The following is a 7,549-nucleotide window of genomic DNA, read 5'->3' on the forward strand; positions in this document are numbered from 1 at the left end:
GAGATTGTGTAGATTGTTGTATTGTAGAAAGATCAAGTCTGACAGTTATATAGTTAAAGTGTATAAGAAAAAAACATCCTAAATAGGAGGATGGTGGTGTTTTGTTTTGTTCTTTGGAAATGAAATTATTCCATTTTAACTTATCGATGGAGAGGCAAGTGGTGTTCTACTTACTACGTCTTAAAAAGACATACGACACTGAAGTAAAGAGAAAAGTGTAATGATTGTTCCAGGCCGTATTTGACACTTTATGTTTTAAAGAAAATTATAAGGAAAGCGTTCAAGGCCACTTTTGACACGTCTGAGATATGGCGCTTTAAAACGTACACAGTATACGTGAGTCTGCTATAGGCCTAGAAGAAATAAATGCAGATCAAGGCCAAATTTGACTCTTTTATTAGGGCTTTATTTTGCTTTATTATTTCGTTATTACCAAACTAGTGCTCTACCAGCGAGGGTAGGAGTTGGTTGTGTCATTTGTAGGTGAGAGAGGTTGGCAAAGTTAAGAGCCTTCAACATCTCCTATGTAACTGAATCAATCTCAAGTATATCAAGTTCCAGGGCTGATATCTCAGGTGCATAGTTATCTCTTCTCTCTTTCTTATTCTTGAAGTTTAATAGAGATGTTGCGAACTGGGCCTTTCTGGATCCTCTTGATCAAATGTGTAACAAACCCAGCAATCTTGTTCGTGAGCTTGTTGCTTGGTACAATGGCTATTTCTTCGCATACTCTCTTGTTGCTTGGTACAATGGCTATTTCTTCACATACTCTCTTGTTGCTTGGTACAATGGCTATTTCTTCACATACTCTCTTGTTGCTTGGTACGATGGCTATTTCTTCACATACTTGTTGCTTGGTACAATGGCTATTTCTTCACATACTCTCTTGTTGCTTGGTACAATGGCTATTTCTTCACATACTCTCTTGTTGCTTGGTACAATGGCTATTTCTTCACATACTCTCTTGTTACTTGGTACAATGGCTATTTCTTCACATACTCTCTTGTTGCTTGGTACAATGGCTATTTCTTCACATACTCTCTTGTTGCTTGGTACAATGGCTATTTCTTCACATACTCTCTTGTTACTTGGTACAATGGCTATTTCTTCACATGCTCTCTTGTTGCTTGGTACAATGGCTATTTCTTCACATACTCTCTTGTTGCTTGGTACAATAGCTATTTCTTCACATACTCTCTTGTTGCTTGGTACAATGGCTATTTCTTCACATACTCTCTTGTTACTTGGTACAATGGCTATTTCTTCACATACTCTCTTGTTGCTTGGTACAATGGCTATTTCTTCACATACTCTCTTGTTGCTTGGTACAATGGCTATTTCTTCACATACTTGTTGCTTGGTACAATGGCTATTTCTTCACATACTCTCTTGTTGCTTGGTACAATGGCTATTTCTTCACATACTCTCTTGTTGCTTGGTACAATGGCTATTTCTTCACATACTCTCTTGTTGCTTGGTACAATGGCTATTTCTTCACATACTCTCTTGTTACTTGGTACAATGGCTATTTCTTCACATACTCTCTTGGTGTGAAAGTCAGCTTTGAGCCTGGTGTAATATTTGTCAATAAACACTCTGGCAGCCTTTTCACTGTTTTGGTTCTCACACGAGCCATTACGGTTGTACATAAGCGTTTAAAAATTCAGCTTGTCGGAAGTATGAGGGGAGCACTATTTAAATAAAGTTTTAGGTTGTCTATACATTTTTAATTAATATGATTGTTAGTTTTACTTATAATAAATGGGATCGGTAAAATAAGTAATGCTACGTAATATCGACTATTTGCAACTAGTTGTTATAAGCGACTATTTGTATTCTATTATTTTAAAATAAACATACCAACCCTTTTTGATAACTATGGAACAATTGAATTTATTTGCCTTTAATATTTATGCTTTGCCAAATATATAAGTTGTTTCCCTTACATAGGGTTACAGATGAGATGGGAAGAAATCATAAAATGTGTGTAGACGGGTTAGTTTAACTAGCCGATTTCATATTAAATTACTTTCGTTATATTAGTCATCTTTTGAAATTGATAACGTGTGTTTTTTTTTATTAAAAAAATGCAGTGTAGAAAATAATATTTGGCAAAAAAAACAAGGTTGAAGAGTCGTTTAATGTTTTACTAAGTTTAACAACTTGTTTCATCTAACACTATTACAATAGGTAACAAAAGTAAATCAAAACACTTTGTAAAAATCATTGAAAACAAAATTAAAACGATGAAAATCACAATAAATACTGATGCTCTTTTACCGTGAGATATTTTGCTGTGATGTATTTTATCTGAGATTATGTGTCTTGAGTTCATATGTGTGCTTACGAAAAGAATAAAAAAAAAAAGTGCATAATTGTTTTCCCGATTACACATACATTTTAGTTACAGTACTCTACTATTCAAACATATTATATTGAAACATATTGTATTGTATTGTGTGTACTTATAAAGAGGACTGGGTTAATTACAGCATGTTTACGAATACTTAAGTTTTGTGGCCGTTGTTGGTTGTCGTTCGAAATATATTATTTGAATAGCATTGGTGGTTGGATACACGTGTCGCCGTTATAGATGTATTTCTACTACCTAGTTTAGGTCTAGTCGTTTTAGAGTGCGTTGCGTGCTGGCTCGTTGAATGAATGCCAGCTTTTAAGGTGTGCTTTTAGCGATGTATTTGTTGTAAAGAAAGAGTCTGGCGCCTAACAGTCTGAACACTGTGTTATTGAAAATTATAAAATAAAATAAAACATTTAACAGTTATAGTGTGTTTTATCCTACATTAAAACGTCAAAGCTGGGCAATGAATTCAACTCATCATTAGTTCTAGCTAAAAGTTTGAAATAAAGTTTTAACATAACGTTATTGATTTGTTTTTGTATAATACATATTCGATGCACAATAACACTGAAATTTGTTATTTTTTCATGTAATGTCTATAGTCCAATGGCTTTGCAAAACACATTAACTTTTATTATTTTTTATGTATCCACAACCGGTCTATTGAACCTAGGTGTATCAAAAAGTTTTCTGACCTTTAGACGGTTTTGTTATGTAGAGCATCTATATTATTCTCCTTATTGTGCACTGTTGCCTCAGTGAGTCTAGTCCCTAATGTTGTCTGATGTTTCCATTGTTTTACATGCCATAACCCTAACGCCCGACCTTGTGCCTTGATGATTCTTATTTATACAATCCTAACACTAGAAAGTACTTCTTTGATCACGTTGATGAAACTTACATGGACCTCATTTTTTGTTATATGATCCATGTACGAAATTCACATGTACAGGCATGAGACATCTCATTTCTAGGAGTCTGATCCGTCTCTGGAGGTCTGTACTGTGTATCCCTGCTTTACATCTATGTGGGCACCTGACCATCCAGTTTCCTATCTAGCACCAAAAATATCCGTAGATTGTCCTGTAGTTTTGACTTCAAGAGCCTATAATACCGGGGGATGACAACAGTACATTCCTAATATAATATTCTTTGTATATGCAGTTCAAGCACTATTATAAATATTAACATAGAGAGTTGAACAATATTTCCAACTATTGTTGTCAGAACCCACAGACAGATTATTGTCACCAAAGTTGTGATCATGTTTATTAACCATATCTGATTTCATTCAACCATCACATGGTTGGATGAGTTCACATTCCTGCTAAGTTAGCGGTATCAATAGCATTGATTACTATTGTTAGTTGGTTCCGACACATGAGAAATAAAAATATAAATCGTTTAAACAAAAATCAGATGAAGTGGATTATACATTGTATCGGGTCTCTTATTAAAAGCTAATATTCTACGTGTGTATAGCATTTCACCTGTTTGAATCGCTCAATGATAACAACATTAATGTAAACTGTTAGTTGACTGAACTTGTTTTGTTTACCGTAGAAAAACATGTAACCTCATGAACCTTAAGTGCAAGTTTTCTACTCACTGTCCTCTTGATGTGTATATACTTGCTTCTTCTATCTTGATAAATGTCCCCCAAACTGATGTTTATAATTTCACGACTGTGTAGATTTTTTTTTTTTGGAACAAATATGCATTCAGACACATTATAACATTCATCCAAGCAGTAGTCTTTCAATGAAAATTATCATTTCTGCTTGGAGGGTATTTTAGTACTAATTATTTTATTTTGAAGATTTCTCGTAAATTGGTGTTAAAAAAAGACTATAGTCACACCATTAGCATCAACTTTCAATATCGGACTAAATAGTTTTACTCATTAAAATATTTAAAATACACTCAATATATCTGGACGAAGATAAAAAAAATGAGAGGTTTGATCAGAAATATCATCTGGCAATAAAAATAAACATTTTACTTTTAGTATATGTTTTGTGGCAAACGTCGTCTACAGAGGCGTAGCGAAGGGGGGGGGGGGGGGGCAGGGGGGTACATATGTCCCCGGGCGCCGACCTTAGGGGGCGCCAAAATGGGTTGGAAAAACAAATTAAAATCTCATTTTAGAGGCAGTTTGTCATTATAAATATAAAAAAAAAAATATATGGGGGGTGCAAATGGAAAGTTTGAGGGGGGGGGGGGTGCAAATGGAAAGTTTGCGGGGGAGGGGGCGGGTGCAAATTGAAAATTGAAGGTTTGTTCCAGGGGGGGGTCGCCAAATTGAAAGTTTGTCCCTGGGCGCCGGGAAGGGTCGCTACACCTCTGGTTGGAGTATACTCGAAGGCCATAAGGATGGCCGTTAGTTCGGCTGTGGAGATGGAGGCGCCGTCGATTATTCTAAGGCTTTTGGAGTAGTTGAGTTGGGGGATGTGGAAATATTTTTTTTAAATACTTTTATTTGCAATTAAAACAAGTACACCAACATCACATTTTTTACATAATTTCGAACATCAAATGAAAATGAAAGGTTTTGCAAATGTAATTAACGAATATTTACATGATGTCATGTTTATGATTATAAAAAAATCGGAAAGGGGTGAAGGTCAAATGAAAGTGTCAGAAGTCTGGGTGGGGAGTGGAAAGGAATTTGTTTTAGAGAGGGTCAATGGGACAGTGAAGCATTTTCTATGTAGGGAAACAAATTATGTTGACTAGTTGAAAGAGTGTTTGTTTATGTACTGGTCGCATTGAGTTTTCAAAAGTTTGCTGTGTGAAAGATGAGCGGAAAGAAACAAGATTTAGAACTTTAGATAAGGAAATTGATGTTGAGGTGGGTGGTGGGGGTTGTTGGAACAGTTAAAGGGAATGTGGGGTTATCATGTCTCAGTGTAAAGTGGGCAGAGGGGGAGGGGGTGGATGTGTCTGGCGAGGCGGGGAGAGGGTGTCTGTGTGTGTTTAAGGCAAGCTTCAAATTATGTGCTGTGTGATCTAACTACTGAGGTGTTACTATTTATAGTGTGTGTGGGTGGGGGGGGAGGGTTTGACGAGGCGGGGAGAGGGTGTCTGTGTGTGTTTAAGGCAAGCTTCAAATTATGTGCTGTGTGATCTAACTACTGAGGTGTTACTATTTATAGTGTGTGTGGGTGGGGGGGGGAGGGTTTGACGAACAGATTGCTGTGTGATCGCTTAAGCGGGAGGGTGAAATGTTTTTATGTTCAAGTCGGTGTTTATGTTTATTTGAATGTTTAGTACCGACAGGTTAGGGGTGGGTAGGCGTGTAGCTATCACGGGGTGTGGGGATAGAGTGGAGTTTTAAAGGTAAAAAATTGGTTACCAGTGTTTTCATAGAAGAGTTAGTAAAGTTAACAAAACAACTGTAAGTATTAATGGGTCATTTTGTACGTTGTGGACCAATGTACCTTACTACATATGTGATAATAGTAAAATAGAATGTGGAAACGTGCTTCGACCTTCCTGTTGAGACTCAATCAATGTAAAAAAAATGTATGTAAAGTATTAAGCATTTTAGATATTGATGTGAAAAATGTTTCTAAAAATAATTTATAAAAAGGTAACGAATGTACAAGATATGCATTACAAAGTTTTTAAAACATATTTTCAGTTATTTATAAAAAAACATATTTAATGCTGTTTTATAACAGTAAAATCATAATAACCAATGTAAAAATGTGACGAGTGTATTTCTCGTAACTTTATTTTGGTAAATTCTTTTGATTATTTCCCTTAGTTTCACTCATACTTTCCGTTTAAAAGTGTACAAATACACTGAATATGGCACGGTTGTTATAGTAAGTAAAGTATGAGTACACTTTCGAACTAAACAGTCCATGGGCAAGGAGAAACAGAGTTCACCTGTTTATTTAGGAAAAGTATGGTCAGCATTTTGCTCAGCGGTCTATACTTTCCCTAACATAAGTCATGTACCCCTGAGAGCTGGGTAGAACATCCTACAGACTCGAGCCCCGGGATCCGAACTCAAGACTTTCGTGTTAGTAATCGAATGCTCTACTACTTGACCACGTCGTTCCACAACTCTATTTCTGTACCGTCGTGTAGTAAGGATAGTGTAGTCAACACTACGCCCAACCGCCTTTACTCCTTATACTAACTTAAACACGGGATCCGAACTTAAGACGTATGTGAAAGAGGTTGAACGATCTACCCATTCGACCCCCTGCCTTGTCTCTTTGATAGTTCTAAGTTTCTTCCGCTAATGCCGCTAGTATCATTTCTCTAATGAATCAGGTACCAATCTAAAATAGACATACAACATGTCTTTCTTTAGAAGCGAACTAGCTACTCTATTGTCAGTAGGCTACTCGCGACCTAAATATCCACCAGATGGATCAATGGATACACTAGAGGTCATACGGAACTTAACTACCGCCCAGCCACGCTACTTATTACATGTTACAGCCATCAATAACATAACACGACAAAAATATATACGTGTATGTTTTTTAAATCATAAAACTCACCTATACGCTGATAGTTCATAAACGACAAAAATATATATGTGTATGTATTTTAAATCATAAAACTTACCCAATACGCTCAGAGTTTCTTCCAGGCATCTCTTCGGGGGGGGGGGGGGGGGGCTTTGCTACCGCCCCCCCCACCCACCCCCCCCCCCCCCCCCCCCCCCCCCCCCCCCCCCCCCGAACGAAATGAAATGTATATAATTTATATAGAAAATATATACTTTTAACAGAGTCCGCCCCCCCCCCCCGAAGAAAGACCACCGCCCCCCCCCCCCCCACCCCCGAAAATTTCAAGTGCCCCCCCCCCCCCCAGGAGAAAAAAGTCTGGAAGAAACACTGAATACGCTGATAGTTCATAAACGACAAAAATCTATACGTGTATGTATTTTAAATCATAAAACTCACCAAGTACGCTGATAGTTCAAATCTAAGCTGGCCAACAGGATGATTTGATTTCGTACACAAGTAGTCAAGGCTCTGTGACCTTCATACAAAGCTCTCAATAACGATACATTTGTTGGAACGTTTGTTTACTTAATCAAGTCGTTAATTAGACTTGGCATAACACGGTGTAGATTTTTAAAAAGTGAACTTTACTGTAAGCACTGTGATATTTAGAGTACAATACGATTACAGGTGTTAGGCAGGTTGGTTGGAGTAGTGCCGG

At 37.1% G+C, this 7,549-nt stretch overlaps 1 pseudogene; it reads right to left on the reverse strand.

The window, feature by feature from the left end:
• Positions 1–429: 429 nt before the first annotated feature.
• Positions 430–1,636, reverse strand: LOC131930292 (small ribosomal subunit protein eS17-like; annotated as a pseudogene).
• Positions 1,637–7,549: the final 5,913 nt, after the last annotated feature.

This window comes from Physella acuta, unplaced genomic scaffold (assembly GCF_028476545.2).
Source record: "Physella acuta isolate Inbredline_101_S28 unplaced genomic scaffold, ASM2847654v3 ptg001753l, whole genome shotgun sequence".
NCBI lineage: Eukaryota > Metazoa > Mollusca > Gastropoda > Physidae > Physella > Physella acuta.